Source organism: Tenrec ecaudatus, chromosome 2 (genome assembly GCF_050624435.1).
Source record: "Tenrec ecaudatus isolate mTenEca1 chromosome 2, mTenEca1.hap1, whole genome shotgun sequence".
NCBI lineage: Eukaryota > Metazoa > Chordata > Mammalia > Afrosoricida > Tenrecidae > Tenrec > Tenrec ecaudatus.
In genome coordinates this window covers 46312237-46331372 of record NC_134531.1, presented here as the reverse complement: position 1 = coordinate 46331372, position 19136 = coordinate 46312237, and the positions used below count along the sequence as shown (strand labels likewise).

The 19136-nt window shown below is 38.6% G+C and overlaps 1 non-coding gene across 1 annotated transcript; it reads left to right on the top strand.

Moving 5' to 3' along the window:
* Positions 1–6217: 6217 nt before the first annotated feature.
* LOC142441970 (U6 spliceosomal RNA) lies at positions 6218–6322 on the top strand. Its single transcript, XR_012783243.1, has one exon. It is a non-coding gene; the product is annotated as a U6 spliceosomal RNA (small nuclear RNA).
* The last annotated feature ends 12814 nt before the right edge of the window (positions 6323–19136 follow it).

Sequence of the window (19136 nt, the reverse complement as noted above, 5' to 3'; positions counted from 1 at the left end):
GCTGCGGAGACGTGTCCAAAAGGCATTACTGTCTTGTGTGTTTTTATGTTTTCTTTTATGGGAAGAACCTCTTATCATGAATTAAAGAAATTCTTTTCTCTTTCTGTAATTTAGAGTTGAAAGTTTTAATTAATTCATATTGCTGAATTGCACTCTTTGGAGATCAATTCTCCTTTGAATGCAAGCAGCAACCAAAATGATGACACAGTTTGTCTCCTTTCTACACCCAAATGTAAATAATTATGATAACCTCTTGCTATGTGGGAGGCGGCTGTCTAGCGTGATCATTAAATTATAGCTCTTGTATTGTGTTCTCCTTAGTTAAATATTCATCCTAATTCGATAGACTGAATTGTATGTGATGCAGAAAATTCCTATTTGTACTTATAAAAATATAGTTTAGCAAATTGCTCTATGACACCATTCATTTTATTTCTTGAACAGCTGAGGTGGAAAATGAATACAGTTCTTTTTTATTAGTTGTTCCTAGTTATTCCACATAAAAAGATCTAAGCCTATTAATTATGTTCACAAACATTAGTCAAAAAAAAAAAACCCACACATAGCTAAAGGAAGTTGTCAGATTCTGCAGCATCTCTTCGAACTCATAGCAACCGTGTGTACGACAGACAGTCTGGTCCCACTCCACCCTCACAAGCATTGTTATGGTTGAGTGCCTTGTTGAAAGAACTTTGTCAGTCCATGTAAGTGCTATTTCCTCTATTTCACCCTCCAAAATATTAATGTATGAAGCTTGATAGCATTCTTCCACATCTCACATCCCATTAAAGGCAGAAGGAAGGACAGAAATTACGTCCCACTAGTCGTTGGCTAGATCACACCTGGACTCAGCCACAACTCTTTCCAATGGCAGTTTTTGTAGCTGGATGCACTGTGAGATGAAGATCGTGTCTTTGACGTCATCTTCCCCTTTGACCTCCATGCCTTCCCAGTCCTCGGCTAGTGCGTGCCTTTCCCACCAAAGAACATGCCAGTTGTTAGTGTCACACAAGGATATGTGCCTTCTGACAGCGTTGCCTATTTGGGAACCATGATTTATATTTTACTGCCACCTTACTGGATAGCTTTCACGACAGCTGTTATTTCCTCCTTCCATTTATTCAGGAAGTACTACTTTGAACATATAAACTTGGAAACGAGAAAGGCGTTTAGGAGCAAAATATAGAATGTGCTGCTTTGGATTGAGTTGAACAAACTGCATTTCAGAATCTTCTCCTCTGCATGGCCTCCCAACCCCTCTCCAGAGAAATAATGATGTTGTAATCGAAGCCGGACTTATCAGCACCAGGAGGAATCTCACAAGCAACCTGGGAAAGGCCTTCCCTTTACAAATGAGGGCTAGAGCAGGGACAAAGTGATCTGACCGCCCTCCCCCAAAGACACACAAAAACAGTTTTCCCAAGGCCTGACCCCCTCCTTGTTCCAGTGGTCATTTCCACAATTCTACGCATCTTGAGACAGTTCTCGGTAAGTGCTTACTGATCGATCATGGGACCATGGACCGCATGCATGCACTTCGTGAGCAAAGAACAACTGAAGCAAAGGAAGGCCGTCCAAGGGAAGGAAAAAATGTTCGTTTTAACTGGAGAGAGATTTGCTGCTGTCCTCATTGGCTGGCATGATTCAAGGGAAGCTGGGAAAAGCAAAAGACCAGTGTGAAAAATAAAAATCATTTTTCCTATTTTCTTAGGTACTATTGCAAATATCTCACAGGATGGGAATCTGCTAATAACAACTGGCCAATTAGTAGATCAAATTACGCGTGTATCACAACAATTCAAAAAACAATAACAATGATTGAAATGAATGATTTTTATCTTAAGGTTATCATTTCCAGTCAGATACACAGGTTTCTTGGCTGCACAATGGGATACTAACTTTACATGGCTCTTGAAAGACCCAGGATAAAATTGAGATGGTGTGCACTAGGGGGCTTCAAAAAGCTCATGAAAAAAAATAGAAGTGAAAGATCACAGAACTTTTCCATGATCTTTTTGGAGCTCTTTTCTACTAAGCAATTGTTAAGCTGGAATTTGGGCTTAATTAGTTTTTGTTATTTTTTTAAGCTTTCAAAAGGAACAAGAAAATTATATTTATAAAAAGGTTAAATTTGAAATGGTCTAAATAAAAAATAAATCTGTATTCGGTTATTACCTTACGTGCAATTGAAGTGTTCAGGCTACTTATTTGGGTGTGTGCACTGCCTTAAAAGTCGTTGTCCCAACACAGTTTTGGAGTGACCTCAGGTGATTGTGAAAAAATCATCTTCCATTTAAAAACTCAAGTCTGCAATTTTTATTCCACACATGTCTCTCCTCCCAGGCAAAGCCTACTGTAAAATGGATACTGACACTTTTGTTTGAATTAAACATCACTAGTTTTGGTTCACTGATGCCTGATTTCTGAGTTCATGGTACGTATCACAGGAACTAATAATAGTCCTTTGTGAATTCCTACTTCAAGGATGGGGTTGCTCTTTCCCAATCTCAAAGGTAGAGTGTGAGCATGAAGAAATTATTGAGGATCTTAAAATGAATTATGTATTAAATCAGTGACACTAGTCCAAAAATACTTGCTATGCTTTTATTGAAAATTCATTCTTAATATTACTTGACACTGAGTTAAAATTATTAGTTTGAATCACTTATTTTCTATCCATTAAGAAAATCAATTTAGGCATTTCAAACATGTTGAAAATAATTTTTTGAAATTTTAAAACATGAATAATTATTTTAATCCAATAAAAATTTTTTCTCTTAAGATATTTTCTTGTGCTCCTGCAGGTTACATTTACCAGATCATAAAATGACTGATCATGTCTAGGTTGTAGATAGACAAAAAAGTTTATATCTATAAACACCATGAGCCATTTATGATATGGTAAATTGGACCTGCTGAAAAATGGGAAAATGTCTTAAAGGAATGAGTCAAAATTGACTCAATGGCAGTGTGTTTGGTTTTAGTTATAAATATATAGAGATAGAGAGATGTATATGTATAGTCTCTCTGCCAGCGTATGTGTGCATAAACACACACACACAGGAGAAGACTTAAAAAAATTTTGGGAAAATGGAATGTAATGAAAATGGAGTTTTTCTACAAACTTTGAAGCCCCTATATGTGTGTGTGTATGTGTGTATAAAACCTTTTTATATATTACATTAGAATATTTTCATACATCTCACATATATATGTATAACCTCATACACAAACATAAACAGAGATATTCATAAAGTAATATCTGATGCTAAAGGAAAGGATCACAGAAAAAAATATAAGTAAAGTCAATATTTATACTTTAATTATTGTATAACCAGATACTCCTGTTATAAAAATATTTCATCAAAAGTATATATTTTGTGTACACAAATTTTCCTATTGCTTTATTTAGTATTTGTTGTCTTAAAAGACTGTTTATTTGTTCTACTTCATTATATTCAACATGTAGGTAGTCTGTACTATATAGAATAATCCCCTCTACATTAGCTCTCAATAAAGAAAATAATTTCACCACAATTGTAAAAAAATATTCCTTTTCTCACATTAATTCTAATCACACACACACACACACACACACACACACACACACACACACAAACTTTTCCTTATTTTTACCAGCTTGGTCCCTGTAGGTCTGCCGCATCTCTGCTTTGTTTAGAGATTTGCTCTCCTTGGCCCCTTGTTCTGACAGTTCTGGCTCTCAAAGCCCCAGTGCCATGCTCTGTTCTGTGGGAAGAGTTCAGTGGATGGGAGCTGTGTGGGAATTGATCGGGAGTACATCTGTAGCTTGGCACTCAGCAGGGAAATGCTGCCAACCAAGTCATCAAGATGTGCTCCCACGCAGCTGGCTCCTCTTAAGTCCACTTGAAGATTTAATATCAGAAATATCACAGTAAGAATGCATACACTGGAGCTGAAACTCTCTCTCTCCCTCTCTCTCTCTTTCTTGCCATGGTCCTGGGCCAAGCCCCACAGGAAAGAGACGTGGGAGACCAGTGAGAAAACAAGAAAAATTAAGCCACGCTCTATCGTCACTAGTTGATGCATCTATCAAATTTGGATCAATTACTCTACGAATGGCTTCACTAGGGTCCCCTTCTTGGGGCTCTGATCATAATATGGCCATGGATGCAGCTGCATGGTTTCCACTTTCAAGAAACTCTTTGACCGTGGTACTTTTATTTCCATTTATATCTTCTAAGCTTCAGTATGAATCAGCGTTAAGACTCGAGCGAATCTCAGCACAGTGAGGGTCAGTGCTAGCGCCCGGAACCAGACACCATGTGTCATGTGTGCAGTGGGTGATACGGGCCCTGGCTCCTTGGACTTGTATGAAACTAAACGTGCCACGAAATGAACCTGAGCCGCACACTGAATGCTATGAAGTTAGAGCGCGTGTGAGTTTGGCCTACTTTGGGGCTTTCGGTACCATGGTTGCGCTTTTGAGTTTTACTAAGAAATGCATTTGCTTTTATAGCTGCTTTAATCATATCTACCTTGAGGGTTCAACTAAAGAGAATAAAAAGCCAGCATTGTGCAAAAAGCTCAGAAACACAGTCAGCATATGTGTGAAGAGCTAGCAGTCCAATGGCATTTTCAATGAGTAAATTCTTTGATGAAATCATGCACCAGAAATGAAAAGGAGTCAAGTAGGCCGGGTTTGTGCTTTCTGCACAAGGCATGATTAGGAATTAAAAATAGACATGAAATCCTGGAATATCTGATGATTTAAGTTCCAATTTATGCAGGAAAATGTAAAAGCAAGATCAAAGAGGGAATTGTGAGCTGCTCAGTGAGGATCTACTAATGACACCATCACCATTAATTTTGAAGGGAAACAAAGAGGTTTACTGCTTGTTTACATGTGTTTCTCTAAGCATTCCTGTGGTGGTTGATGTTACGTTTGTGATGGTGCTGGTTTTCCTAAATTCTACGGGGAAGCCTGAGTCTTTCAAGACTTGTATTTATCCAAGGGTTTTACTTGTAAAATCTATCATCGAGATCTCAACTTCATCTGAGCCTCTGAATAGTTCACGTTCCCCTCATGCTATCAGCTGAGCGGTATTACACCTATTTGATCACTCCCATAGCCAATCCATTTAGCTGATACAATTAGGGAAATTATTAAAATATGAAATGGATATTCATCTGATATAAATATAGAATTTACATAAAATTAAGTGTTTTTTAAAGTCAATGTGTTTTTTTAAGTTGAAATAAATAATTTAGTTTCAAAACTAGAAATGAAGCATTAAACAAAAAAGACAGAATTAGTAAATTAAAAATGATAGCTAATGCTTAAGCCCCTAGACAGTAGTGACTAAGGAGAAATAGGCATTTTAGTGGATATTTAAGTCAAGCTTATAAAATCCTCTACCAGCTGAGAGAATTGTATGAAACGAAACATTTTTGTCTTGGGACATAAACATGTTTTGAAATTTTAAGTATCTTCTATGGAGGACAAGCACATTGATTTAGATTTGTGTAAGGATTATGTTTGCCGTAAGATTAAACAGTACACTGAAGAATGAAGGTAATTCATAAGGTATCATTTTTGAATATAAATACTACATCTAGTTTTAAAACATGCATAATGTGCTGTGTTTGTGATTCCATGATAATCATATTCACTTGCAGTTCTGATTCTCTCACCTCCCTTCTCATCATCACTCCGCCAGAGAATGAGAGGAACATAGCCTGGCCCCTTCGCTCTGCAGACAAGCAAATGGAGCTAAAATAAAACTTACAATACAATAGGGCAATCCAGTGGGACAATTCCCTAAGCAGTTAAGAATAATATGCTGAACGTGCAGACCTTGATTTCTGTCATTCTTCGTTGTGGTAAAAAAAATAAATAAAATGTAAAAAAAAATCTCTGCTGTGAAAGTACATAGATAAGGAAATAAAATAAATAAAATATTGTACACCTAGGAGTGATGCAAAGATACGCAATAGCTATATATATATATATATATATATATATATATATATATATATATATATATATATATATATATATATATATATATATATATATATATATTTGCTCGCATTACAGGAGACGGACACAGAAATAGAGCCACTCTTTGATGTGAGGAAGCTGAAATCCTAGCCCCAATTCTATCTTCTATCTGCTGATTGACCAATTTGTAGTCTTTGGGTCCCAATATCCTTAGCTTTAAAATGGGAGCACTGGGCTTGCTTCGGCCGCACATACCCTAAAATTGGAACAATACAGAGAAGATTAGTAGGGCCCCTGCACAAGTATGATATGCAAATTTGTGAAGCGTTCCATATATTTTTAAATGGGAGCATCAATACTGACCCTGCCTGTTTCAAGGCTTTCCTGGAGATCAAATGAGGCAGTATCTTTGAAAAGCTTCATAAATGCTGAAGCACTCCAAAATGTAGGCGCTATTGATACGGGTGCCGCTTAGAAATCTGGACTGCTTTGGGTCAGACCTTATGCTAAGTAATCTCCATTTGAGTTCTGGAGGGCAGCCAATTGACAAACGTTGAAAAGAAGGTATGCTTGTAATAAGTCCCACCTGTAGGCATTTCTCACTGTTCAACTAACAGCTGTCCTCTGCTTCTATGACTTGGTAAAGCTGCTTCGGTCAAACCCTCTCTGGAAACAATGCCAGGCTGCCAATCCCACCGGTGTCCTTTGATATAAATGCCCAGCCTCTCCTTTCCCCACCCCCACCCCCTTTTGGGGAGGCTCTGTACTTACTCTGAGAATAAATTTTCTTTTAGATTAGGTTTAATTGCACTTGAACCTCACATTCCATCGAGCAAAGTGAGACACTGCTCTGGACATTTTTAAAAGAAGCAAATAAAAGGAAATGAGGCATAGAAAGGCAACCGTTTTTTATATACTCGAAAGCACTGCGCGGAGCGCAGCGCAAAGGCTACTGAGGCAGATAACCAACAGCTGACAGGGAGAAGACGCGAATACAGCTGGACTCGGGGCTAACAAAGGAGTTAAAAATGAATCGGTGCCAGCTTAAAATCAATATGAAATTCCATAGGCAGCCTTTACAAAGAGATCAAGGCCGGCCTAAGATGAGCTCAGGCGCTCACGATCAGGCAGCTAGGAGCACCCTGTCCTGCAGCGGAAAGCCCCACGACGATGGAATTACTGCAATCAGGCCTGTGGTCAGGGCGGCAGGGATGAGACTGATGAGGTTATCAAGAGACAAATACGGAGCGAGCCTATACAAATTGCTGAGCAGAAAAGGAAAGCATGTTCATTAACGGTTTTCTTTTGAACGATGTCATCGGATTTGTACTTAGCCTGTCGATGGACTTTCACATCTGCATCCCCAATTAAACACCGCGGAGGAAGCACTGACGTCCGATCCACATCCTCCTCTTCTGAGGGAGGGTAACATGTTGCCATTTCTGTCTGACTTCAGTCCAGGAGCTGTGGGCTTGCACTTTTACGCAGAAGAGACCCCAGAGCGTATAAAGGCAAGGGCAGTGGAGAAGCGTGTCATTCAGTAGCAGGCGCCTGGATTTTCCAAAGCCTGCCTCGTGGCAAATCAAAGACACCCAGAAGTCGAAGGAAGAAGTCTGACTCCATCTCTCATCAGGGTGTCTTTGCCGCAGACCTTTTTTTGGATGATCAAAAGTTCTGCTTTGGACCAAGGCTTTCCAATGGGCACTCAATGCTGGGAGAGACTGCCCATCCCCTCCCCCTCCAGCTCAGACTCCCTAGTTTGTAGATGTGGAAACTGAGGTCTATCAGGTTGACGCTGAAGTTGTCAAGTGAATGCTGAAGTCCAGCAGGAGCCCGTTCCTCCAACATCTTGACTTCAAGCCCTTTCTGCCTCTTGTCCAGCGCTATTGTGCTTCTCCCTCACTGCCAGCCGTCCTCTGACTCATGGCACCCCTGTGGGACAGAGCAGGGCTGCCCTGAGCAGGTCCCAGGCTGTGAGTCGTTACCGGAGCAGAAGCTCATCCTTTCTCCCACTAAGTGGCTGATGAGGTCAAGCTTCAGTTAGTAGTCCAATGTAGAATCCACTGGCCACCAGACTCCGTAACTTATTTCCAAGGCCCCTCCCAGATCCAGAATGAGGATCGCAAAGACTTACAGGAATTAGCAGAACTATAGAGTATAGCTATACAAACTTTTATTTTTTTTTCTAAAAATCATTGACCAGAACACTATGTCCTAAGAGTAAAATTATGAAATCACAGCAAATATTGCTGATTTATTTTATGTGTTCATTTTTGAGAAGTAGAGAGGAGGCTAGACATTTGCTCAAGTTTAGCTCAGGGCAGGAAGAATTTGAAGTATATTCTATATATGGCCCAGGTTTCATTTATTTCCTGGATACATTTTCAAGTGTTTTCAATCATTTCTCTGAGAATTACCCTGAAAGCTCAAGGAACAGCCCATCACGTTCACCTTCATATACGTTTGTCTGCACAGAAATCAACAGACCCTTTTTGATTGTGTCAAAATCAAGAAGGTGGTTTCTTTCTTTATTGTCAGCTACCCCCAGTGGAGATGACATCATGAGAGAAATGTTAAGAGCCAAATCCTGTGGCCTGTTCGCTTGATAAGTTACTTAGGATCAGAGTCAGTCTTCCCAGAACCACTTTCCTTCTGGAGAAATAAGGCATGAAAGTACTTACTCCCACTTACTGTTTCTGAGCTCCAAGCCAGAGGGCAACACAACTGTGTTCCTTTCCTCTGGAGCTTTCTGTAGGAGAGAGCTGATACCTTCCTGGAGAGCAAGGGTTGGGAAGATTGGCTTCAGGAGGAGCGATCGCCTGTACGCCGAAGGCAAATGCACACAGAGAAGTCCGTGTGGAAAGAGAAACCAGAACAACAAATGGAGTGATATCCCTATTATTTTGGAGTTGACAAACATCAGTGGAGTGAAAACAAAAATCGAGTGAAGGGAAATTGAAAAGTGAATCACATTCATTTTTATACAGTTTCTAGAAGTGAAGAATATATTTATTTTGAGTCTTCATTTTAGTTAAATATTTGTGATATATGACTTGGGAGAAATGAGGGCATTTAAAATTTTTTATTGCAGCTTCATTTTTTTCCTGTAACGATGATTTTGATAAGTGATCTTCCTTGAAAGTTAGAAACCTAGGGGAAGATTAATCTAGCCCAGTAGAGGAACTAAAGTGGCAAAAATTGATTAAGGTATTAAAATACCTACAGTTTGTCTAGAAAATATGACTTGTCTCCAAATGGTCCCAGTAAATCACAAACCAAACGCAAAGGAACCAGTTAAGAAGCTCTTCCCCTAGTAATAGAAAAGTTTTCACTGTAAAATATTTTGAAAGCATCATTTTATTTTTATATATCATAAAATCAGAGAGAAATATTTATACAACTATAGTCCAGCCATTACTGCTTTGGTATCTAGGAAAGAATAATGGCCTTAGTGCAGAGATAATATTTATAATATACATAATCATGTAGGGATTATACATGTATAGGTGAGATGTATATATTATGCTACAATGTACTATATATTATTATAATCTATTGCCATTTATGTCATGCGTTACAAAGAATTCTTAAAACTCCACTGCCCATACAAATTGCCTAAACAGAACAGTTAAACCATCATTCTGCCTGAAACTCCCTAAAATTGTTTCACTCTCCTTGGTAACAAATGTTTTCTAAATGATCCTATTAAAAATAGCTTACATGGAAAGGAAAGTTAATTAATCCTTTCATGGTTGGATTATTTTCTCCTTTGAATTTTTTGTTGATGCTATGTATTTTCCATCACAAAGAGTGTGCTGAAATCAGGGGGTGGGGGGAAAATAAGGTAATATGAATTTCAATACAATTATATGGGGGCATCTATTCCCAGCTGGACTCTGGCAGGGTGGGTGGAGCGCATGTCTCTGGATTCACAGTTGCACTGGTCCCTGTCAGGTGGGATTACAACTGAGATCTCAGCTTCCTCAAAGCCTGGGAGGCTGAAAATGTTGGTGGGAGATATGTTTTCAGAACTTTTAAGGAATAGGTAAATCAATTAGGATCCCCCTTTTATACTAACACATTTGCCACAATAGCTTGATACATGATGCAAGAGACAGGCTAACTGGGGGAAGGATGGGAACGGTTTAAAACATGTTTCCTTTCATGATGCAAATGGGTCATCTAGGGCCTCACATGTCAGACCAAGTCAAAAGCATAAAATTTGTGTGCACCGGAGAGATTTCAGAGTAGGTCCAAACAACACAGAATAAAAATCAAACTTTTCCCACTTGCCCTGGGCTCTGAGTGGCTCTCTGAAATATTTGTAACTCTTTCTTGTTCTTATGAATCATCTAGCATATTACACACACACACACATACACACACACACACACTCACACACACAATCTCTAAAGCATCTCAGCTCTCTTCAGCCACTATTAATACCTCTCTTCTACTCTGAAGAGCTAAGCTCCATTGACCTTCTTTCAAAACTCCAAACCATACAGTGAATTATCTTGTTCATACTCAGGATTAACCCCCACTGCCCAAACTCCAAATTTTCTCTTTTGCAGAGTTTCAACTTTCTTGTGCCTCCTTGAAATAAGATTCTTACTCTGTTCTATTAACGAACCTATCCCTCTTTTCCACTGCCTTTAAACCCATGTTTTCTGTTTACTTGATCCTGAGATTCTCCTAATCTCTCCCATTGTATTTTTTTTAATTTCTTTCACTACTAGACATTTAAAATAATTGTCTTGATCGCTTTCAGCTCCTATCCATGTTGTCCATCCCACCTCAGAAACCTGTCTTCTCCACCTGATTGCCTAAGAGAACTAAACATTATCTTTGACCCACGCAGAAATTTAATTGAATATAGCTTTCATTATCTTCTGTATGTTTCTTCATAAAGTGAAGGTTAGAACTTCCCCATGAGATTTATTCATCTGCTTAGCAATAACACTCCAAGTCTAAACATTTAATTGGAGTGGTGAACTCTGAGATTTAATTAGGTTAAGATGGAAAGAAGTTTTTCTCTAATACTATAAGTAACCTTCTATTACAGTGCAAAGAATTCGAAGCACTCTGTTCCAACTGTCTTCTGAGAGAAACACCCCAGCAAGCATGTCTCAACACATCCAGGCAGGTCCAAACACGCCTCCAAGGCCTTGTTCCTGGGGTTGGGGTAGAAGCCTAGCACCCCATTTCTTGAAATCAGTTGTCAAGAAGCCAGTTATACTTTGGGAAAGTAGGCAGAATGTACTTTCAACGAGGCTCACTATGGGGTAAAAATCACGAAAGGTTTTATAAGTAGTGTATTTTTAAATGAATTATAACAAACCTTGGATGATGTTCTGAGATTCAAGATAATCACTACAATCATGAAGATTCAAGAACAATAGTTATTTAAAAATCATTTTGGTGAGATGATGTATGAAGGCATCATGTTTTCTGGATGACTGGGCAACTTATTTTTTTCTCAAATCTATAGCTTTGACAATATCTAGATTTTTTAAATAGATGAAGGAATTGTCTCTGGCTTGAATCAGAAAGGTGCATACTAATTGAGTATAAAACATTTTTTAAATGATTACTAAGAGAAAATCGTTGCCTCCTGAACAGTTTAAATTATCTTTTGAATGATAGACACTGGTCCCTGTAATCATATGTATTCTTCTTCCCCCCAAAATAATTTGTTGAAATGAAAATAATATGTCAATTGACCAATTTATTAAAAAAAAGAATTATTTACAACCCAAACAACATACCAACTAATTTTCTTTACCAACTTTCTTCTCGTTGATTAGCATTTCTGGTCGACTCTTCTATTTTTACAGGAAAAAATTGTTTTAAGAACAATTTAGTATATTTACTTCTCCACTCCTACATTTTGTTTCTCTTTAATAAATCCATGTATGAGTAAAACATTAGCAAACTTACATTTTATTAATTTTCTTGAAAACCCTTTGAGCATTATATCACTGTAATTAAATATCTAGAAATTGCCTATGGATAGTGGGGCAAATCCTTGTCTCAAAATATCTAAGACATACTGTACTCTGGAATGCTAGTAACTGCAACTTTCTGTCAATAACATAATTATAATTTTGGAACCATTTGTTGAAAACTCTCCTTTCATAACAAATATATACATGAATGTTCTCTTCTTCCAATAAAACTGTTTTAAAAATACTATCTTCTTTGCTGATCATCTCATGGAGGGATGAGTCTCATGGCCCAACTCTTAGGATTCAGAATATATCCTAAAAAGTGAATTCACTTGTTGACCATTTACGGTCTGAAAGAAATTTCAATACCAGTGGTACCCAAATCACAACTTTCCCTTTTATCCTTGTCTTCACTGACACACTTTCTTTTGTTTTGTTTTTCATGACAGTGTGAATTTGTCAAGAACCTGCTGTTAGTTTGGCCAAATCTAACATGCTTTAGGCTTAACCTATTTTGCCAAATTAATGCATTACTAATTCAGTTAAGATGCCCAAAACAAATGTGATTTGAGACTTAATTTTGAGGACTTGTGTTATGTTAGATACTTGTAAATAGAGGAATCTATTGTGTGATAAATGAATGTTAATCATATCACAGAAGGATGAGAGCCGTGACTTCTGATGGAGTATTCTATGAAAATAGAGCAGACATCAACTGCATACCCATCAAGCGGCTTTCATTCCATGCACAGGTCTCACATCGTCTTAGGAAATGATTCCATTGAGGTTGGAGAATGAAGTAGCAAAAGCTTCTTTAATGTTCTCATTCTCTATAAAAATAAGCCAATTACTTCATCGTCCCTGGTGCTTTGTCCAATATTTCTGGTGAGAGTCCTAATGTAAACAGTTTTATTTCTTAAGTACATATTTGTTTATAGTTCCTCTCAGCAAAGTTCCTTTTGAACCAAGGGGTAAAAGTCGATCGATGTACAACTTATTTTTGATACTAAATGAAATATTTCCCAAGGCAATTCTGAGAATTCTAGAATTCCTTGAAAATAGCTAAAGCCCCACAATTAACAATTTTATTAACCAATGTTCATAAAATATATGCTTTCATAAACGAAGCACTTATTTCACAGAATGCATACTGCCTGTCTGTAAGTACTAAATGCAAAAACAAAGAAACCCATTAGCCTAAGTTCTGATTTGTTTGACTAAAATAATGAATTTTTTTCTTAAGCATCATCTACAAATATCAGCTAGTTTGATATTGTGAATAGTAAGTTGAATGTTGCCAAAAAAATTCAGGGCATGGGGGAGATTCCCATTGAGATTGAGAACATAGAGGAGACATGCTTGTCAATGCGCCATCATGTCTGCAGAACACACTGGACTAACCTGTCAGTGGCTTAGGAGGCACGTTTCTTTCCCTTTTCTGCATGTTGTTTACTGTAAGGGCAGGTGTTTTATTGTTATTTATTGCAACCTTATCACCAAGACACAAATCAACACCGTTTCTGGGAGAGGGTAATACCCCCTGCCCCGCCTCTCAAAAGTACGGCTTGAGAACCTCAGAGAAAAATACCTAATTAGAAAACTCAGACTTCCTGTGGCAGGGTCACCTGCTGGGAGGCTGCCAGAGACTCAGCCCCTTCACAGGAAGTGCTCTTGTTGTTTGGTCATTTCTCTGCCCTTTGTCTGTGAGGTGGTTCCAGAAGTTCACTGTGACATGCCACCTTATGAAGGCATATCCTACGTCATCCACAGAAAAAAAAATACTAACTTACTGCCCTTGAGTCGATTCTGAATTATGGAGGTCCTGGTCAAGCAAACATCAAAGCAAGTGGTAGTATTGATTGGCAAAAGAAAGAAGCTTAACTATGGTTCCGAGGCTGTTCCTTTTGACTGGGGGTGTGGGCAGGGCACCATTTACTGTTATTAACCCAAAGCTAAATACGCTAGCTTGCCTTCCCTCTGTGGGGGGAGGCCTTTGGCTGTATTTCTAGAAGGTATTGAACATTCTCACAGATGAAGATTCTCACACTTAGATATCTCTGCAAAGAGCTAATATATATATATATATATATATATATATATATATATATATATATATATATATATATATATAAAATGTAGGCAAAATCCAGAAAAAGCTAAGGGATATTACCAAGCACGTATTTTTATAGTCTTCAATTGGGAGTTTGATTCAAATGAAATGTATCTCTGAAATTCTTGTATTCTCTTACCTCTGTGCCCCAGAGTGAAGCAGAGGAATTGGGTCTGATTTAGAATACACAGTTTCTTATTTATCTCAATAATGAAAAGAGTTATATTGAGAGGGTGCTTGTGCTGTTGAGGTTTTCCTTTCTTTCTCTCTCGCTCTCTCTCTCTCTTTTTTTTTTTGACTCTGCCACTGAGCTGCCTGCACTGTAAACAATCTTAGCACAGAGGTTGGAGGGAGGAAAAAAAAATACAACAAAGCTCTGAGAGTGAAAATTGCCCAAATGCCTCATGAGAGGTTCAGACTGGTAATGACAAGAAGACACAAACCAATTGTTTACTTTTTTTCCTGCCTCCAGCAATATTTTTAGCTTACCACATATCTCTTTTTTTCCTATGATGCGATTTTTCCCCGATGAAAAATATATGTTAAGAAGAAGAATGTCTGCAATTAGCTAAAATAAAAGCAGCAACAGCAGCTTGGGCTCCGCGGCGCAATAAAAGCCCAGGGCTCTTTGTGCAGAGACACAGCTCCAGGAACATTCCTTTCTCTAACTGTGATACATTTGCTTCTCTTCCGCATCGTGAACCTCCCGAAAATAGAAAGTTTATGTTTAATTGATTTATTTGTAATGAATCTGGCTCAGGGTAAAGACTCTTTGAAGCTGATTGATTACTGCAACAAGCTTAAGATTTCATACCACAACAAACCTTTTTGTACTAATAAACAGTGGGACAATAAAGCTCTGGGGCATGGTGTTTCCCTTCACATTAAAGTGAGGATTTGCAACTTAAGTATGCGAGGGACATAGTTTATGTGCTCCCAAGAAGCAGACATAATGAACTATTTCTTTTAATGGCAGATTATCCCTGTTTCTATTTCCTGGAGTGAAGACCTCGCAAATTGATGTATCTGTCCTCTGAGGTTTTCAGAGAGGCATTATGGCATTTTAAAATATTAATATGAGAGTACATTTAGCTGAAAGTAGCTCGTCTCGGAGTCTCTTGTGGCTGCAATGGAGGTCACCAGAGACCTCCTGTCTCTCAAGGCAAATGATTTACTCTAAGTGTATCATTAAGATACACTTTTTGGGAATTTATGATGGTGCTTTTTCACCAAGTTATACCTTTTCCATAAAAATTTAAGTATTTCATGCTATTTTCCCTCACTCTTATTCCTTAAAAACCTGGTCAGTGTCACGGGCAAATTGTAAATGCCACCTCCTTGGCTGCCACTGTGGGTTTGGGCTGAACACTGATTAACTAGACTGGATGTCACATCTCGTTACAACTTTGCAGAACGGAAGAGTGTCCTCGGAGACTTGAAAAAGACAGCAATTATCCCTCCAATGGGGAAAGGAGGAGGAGGGGAAACCAGATTTCATACATGATTTGGATAAGAGAAGCAGAAAAAATATTAAGCAAATCTACAAATATCCAAGAATCGAATTCAAAGAAACTGCTTATGAGTAATAATATTGTACACTAATCTACACGTAGTCTCTTCAAGTTTCCGTCTTTAAAAGATGGGTTACTTGTTGGCTTAGCCATTGGCTCTTCAGATGCGGAGAAATCAAGGGGTTGGCTAAGTATATCCGACAGAGAAATCGAGAGTGGCTCAAACCTGGGGTTTTGTGTGTTGTGTGTGGTTCTGCCTGCCCCAGGGATGAGTGGGCAGTACGTTCTTGCGAGCAGATTTGGTATCAGAAAGAAACCTTATGTCTACTACAGTAACGCAAGTTGGGGCTCTCTCCTCTCCCTAATTTAGTCACTCCTTCAATTTGTGTTGTTGCTGTTATTAAACTGTTTTCCGCAAACATGATGCCCATTATCGTGTGTTTGGGCGAAACGCCGTCCTCAAATATGCCTCTCTCCTTGCCTTCAGTGCTCCCCCCCACCCCCAGGTGTGGGCACGTGGGCACGTGGGCACACTGGCCCCGCGCGTTTGGTCGCACTGCTGCCAGGGGCGTCCCGCGCTGTCAGGACAAGCAGAGGCGGCTTCACGAGTGTATTCGTCTCTGGGTGCTCCCGGGGGTTAATCTGAAAACTTCTGTATCTAAAGATATAATCCACAAGAAGAGGACCCCAGAGGAGAAATCTCTGTAAATCATAATGAAGACCCTAAGTGACAGTCGAGTTGATTTTTTTTTGCTTTGTAGCAGGAGATGGAACACTTAATTAATTTAGGTTAGCAGTCATTGTCAATTGGCAAACAGCTAATATAACATCACAGCAGTGCATATCAAACTCCTTCAATGTGACTCTCCAGGATTCCCTGTGAAGAGGTGGTCATTTGGCTAATGATACCCATCAACAGCCGAGAAACTAGTCAAAGCAGCAGAGGATTGCCCTCCAAGCAACGTGGCTCAAAATAGTCGGCCTGGTTCTCTCCGGGCATCTCTAAATGCTGGTTTCAAAGGGGACTGCAAATTTCCTCGAGTAGGCAGGTTATGAGCACTGTAGGTGCTTTCTGAAAGTGTACTTTAGCTGATCCATAAACTGATGGGGGTCTCAAGAACGGTGAATGAACAAAGTAAAATCTTATTAAATCACAAAACTCTACCTGCTCCATCTGTAAATTAATGGCCCAGTTGTCTCTTTCTAGGGAATGGAAAGCACCCCCTAAAACAGAATAATAAACATATACAAGACAGCCAACAAAATCGAGATATAGAATTTTATTAAATGGCAATAATCTTTACTTCATAAAGAAGCTAGCTTGCACTTACATATAACATAGCAATGTAAGTTTATTTATTATTAATTAGTTTACTAGATATTGGTTTACTGTGAATAGACTGTCCAGAAATTTTAAATCTAAAATATTTCATGATGCTAATATGATCTTACAAAAACAAAGATTCATAATTCAAACTCCAAACCAGGGGTGCTCAATTACCAACATTATTTGCAAAGTAGTGTCAGCATGTGCGTCTTTTACTACCCATATTTTACTACCTTCTGTCTAGACCAGATTCACCTAATACTTTATTGATAAAAAACATTTTGCATTTATATCTCAATACTCATTTGGGGACCTCATAAGGCTTCCCAGACATTACCTCATTCAGGCATTCACAATGTGTCTCTGAGGCAGAGAGGTGACAAGCATTATAAATGTTAATGATGATAATAATATTCATATTTATATTGTACCTTTTCCCCTGCGACACTCATAGAATTTCTGTTGCAGATGCTTATTTATAGCTCTTAGAATCAAAATGAGGCTGATTAAGAGTAAGAAGCATGCACACTACCGTGGACTTGATTTCTTAGTGAACTTGCAGACTGTGGGGAGGAGCACACCGAGTCTATCAAATTGACACTAATAGGATTTGTTTTGATAATATTTATAGATACCTTTATGACTTTATCCTTAATCTTGCTTCTCCTGGTCATATTTATATTCGCAATGACACTACTTCGCCCGAGGTAGGCTGCTCCCCTGAGTGTCTGCCCGCCTCCCCAGTAAGCACCACTTACTGTTGAAGTCAGAAGACTGCGATTGAGCTAATACCTGTCACCCTCACTGACTTGTCCCGGGCCTCAGATCCCTCATGTCAACACACTTAACCCAACTCATGGCCATGGAGTGAATCCATGCAGTGACCCCTGTGCGTTCTAAAGCTGTTGATAGGAGTAGAAAGCCCAGTCTTTGTCCCCAGAACCACTGGTGGTTTCGAACTGCCAACCATGCACATCACAGCCCAACACGTAACCACAACTCCACCAGGGCTCTTTCGTGTCAACATGAGAATAGTCTATCTGCCCTGGCTCCTAAGCAGATCTTTGGCATATAAAATAGGATAATATATGGGAAAGCAAGTGGGGAAGTGGAGAAGGCTCATGTGTGAATGTGTGTCATATTATGCATCCCAGAGAAGCCTCCCTTCTCTTGTAATGAACCTGCCATCATTCAGACCATCATTGTTGCTGTACTTACTCCAACTGTTTGCTTTACACAAGGAATAAATAGGGTTTGGGAAGTATTTCTCACACTAAAATATAGTAACAATATTTTCCCTGAAACCTCAATGAGTTACATAGCAAGAACTAACTAAGATAACACACATAAAAGAGTCGTGTCTCATCATTCCAGTTGTTATGATTTCAGTAGTAATTATATTAATTTACCTGAATCATATTTAATAAAACACTTCCAGTATTTCCTCTAGTCAAAAGATCCATATCAAAACTCATTTGGCTTGGTCATTCATAACCAGTTTTGAACTTATTCCAATTTCACTAAAGAAAATGGAAAGCTAAAAAAAGAAAACTCGGGGGGAGTTCAAGGAATTGGGGGAGAATATGCAAAAGATGGCTCAAGACCTCCCATGACAGAAAACTGAAGAAGGATCAGCTAGCTGTTGATATCCAAATATCAGCTAAAATGATGTTTTCATTTTTATTATTAGACATTAAAAATGTCAAATGCTTTCAACTGTAATTGAATACACACAGCACAAACATGTTTGAGGTCAGTAATATTGATGTGTGCAGTTCAATGGTCTTAATTACAGTCATCAAAAACAAAGGTTTTTAAAAGTTGAAATGCTGTTCCCTTTATTAAAATAGGGAACAGAGGGCATAGTGGTTACACACTGGCTTGTTAACTGAAAGGTCACCGGTTTGAATCCACCAGCCACTTCATGGGAGAAATATGGAGCTTTCCACTCAGACAAGGAGTTACAGGCTGGGACACCCACAGGACAGTTCTGCCTGCCCGGTCGGGTGGTTTTGAGTCCGAATTGATTCAAAAGCAGTGAGTTTGCTTGATTGTTTGCTTTGGGTTATCAAATTAGGTAATTCTTTGAAAAGTAAAATAAGACAAAAATAAATAAGGAAGAAAAACCTAAGTAACAGTTACTTTCATCATTATATTTTCACCCCACAATATATAATTAAGGGCCAAGTTGGAAGTTAGATGTTGTGGGCCCCTTCTCATTCTTTACGTTCTTACTCCGTTTTCCAAAACCACACAC